General features: G+C 40.3%; 1 protein-coding gene across 1 annotated transcript in view; it reads right to left on the bottom strand.

Annotated features, from left to right (window-relative positions):
• The window catches only part of LOC107670799 (guanine nucleotide-binding protein G(I)/G(S)/G(O) subunit gamma-12-like), an 18896-nt gene extending 18269 nt beyond the window's left edge, over positions 1 to 627 (bottom strand). Inside the window, exon 1 of the mRNA XM_016463564.1 lies at positions 571 to 627. The gene's annotated coding sequence lies outside the window, so the exon portion shown is untranslated. The remainder of the gene's footprint in view (positions 1 to 570) is intronic.
• Positions 628 to 1541: the final 914 nt, after the last annotated feature.

Raw genomic sequence — 1541 nt, 5'->3', positions numbered from 1 at the left:
TACACGACGTAATAATGTGATTAAGGTGTTTACATGTCTATACTGCACTTCAGTAATGTGACTAAAATAGGAATACTCCACATGTCTTAATTCGATTTCTGTTTACTTCGAATATGACTTTAGCCGGATTAAGGTAATTAAAAATCTCTGTTTACATGGTAGATTCTTAATCAGAGTATTGTCTTAATCGTATTAAAATCGGATTATTGTTGTCCATGTAAACATACTCAATGATAAATACAGGTGTAAACAGGGTCTAAAATGTTTTGAGCTGGTCCACTTTCAACCACTTCCAGAGGTAGTCGAAAACACATTCAACTGGACTGCTATCTTAAAGTAGGTGCTCACATGGTTGAAAGATTTCTAACAGCCACAAAAGGCCGCTAACTCGACCTAACTTGTGAGTGATCTGAGCATTTTGAGAAAGCACACAAAAACAATTGATTCAAACTTCACTATATTGTGCCAAAACATCTGATTGAAATCATCGATACCATTCATCTCCTTTCCATTCGCTTCCTTTACTGTTCACTCATAAGCAGCGTAATGGCTTCATTCATTCAGTCTTACCTGTGCCCTGAACTCGGCGCTCCCACGAAAGTGATGTAAAGTGTGATGAAATAAGAGGGGAGGGTCTAGACAAAATCCGAACACAAGTGGCCACAGTAGACGCCTTTAAAAGGCACATTAAGACCAGGTGTGAACAGTAATATGTCACAGCTGACCACTTACGATCAGAACACTGAAATCATCTTAATACAGGTGAAAACAGGGCCATTATGGTAGGTACACCAAATGGGACAGCAAAAAAAAAAACATGCAACTGCTGAAACTGACTCAGAGATTCTTTGTGTTATTTTGTGGCATCAGCAGCTTTTATCCTCACTGTGACTGTGTTAAGTGCACTGACAAAGAGACAAACATTTTAAACCACTCTGCATCTTCAGAGCTGCTGATGGCCTATCACCTTTTCTTCACCCTACTGTCATGTTATGTATACAGTAAGTGCATCTTTGAGGAGATGAAAGAGGACAGGTGAGTCATGCGGAGGTCATCTTTTATGACAGTGTGCATGTTCACCTTCGCTGAAAGCCTGCATGAGCAGATCACGATACAGCTTTTGTTTGGGTCTTAGGTGTTTTATCGTGGAGTGGGGTTTGATCGGGGCTCTGTGTGTGGTGAGAAAGTAGAAAGGCTTTCTTTTGTCTCCATACAAACAGAACATGCACTATGGAGCACTGACTCACCTTTAAACCTGATAACACATACCAGACATGAAGACGAGCAGTCTGTCTGGGCCCTGTTTGTTCTTCAAAAATGCACAACAGACACTTTGAGTCATTTCACGGTTCATGCTATCAAAGTGGATCCTTATATTCTGTGATCTCTGCATGCAGACAATAGGGAAGTTGTGGTTGCATGTGTGCTTCACTATTAAAAATATGAGAAGGATTGCGTTAAGATTACCGATTAAGATGACAGTAGCACATATAAGGATTCCAGTTCCTCAAAATCTCACTCTGACCTGGTGAGAAAATGCT

The sequence above is a fragment of the Sinocyclocheilus anshuiensis genome, unplaced genomic scaffold (genome assembly GCF_001515605.1).
Source record: "Sinocyclocheilus anshuiensis isolate Anshui unplaced genomic scaffold, SAMN03320099.WGS_v1.1 scaffold1483, whole genome shotgun sequence".
Lineage (NCBI taxonomy): Eukaryota > Metazoa > Chordata > Actinopteri > Cypriniformes > Cyprinidae > Sinocyclocheilus > Sinocyclocheilus anshuiensis.
This window is presented reverse-complemented; position numbering and strand designations above follow the sequence as displayed.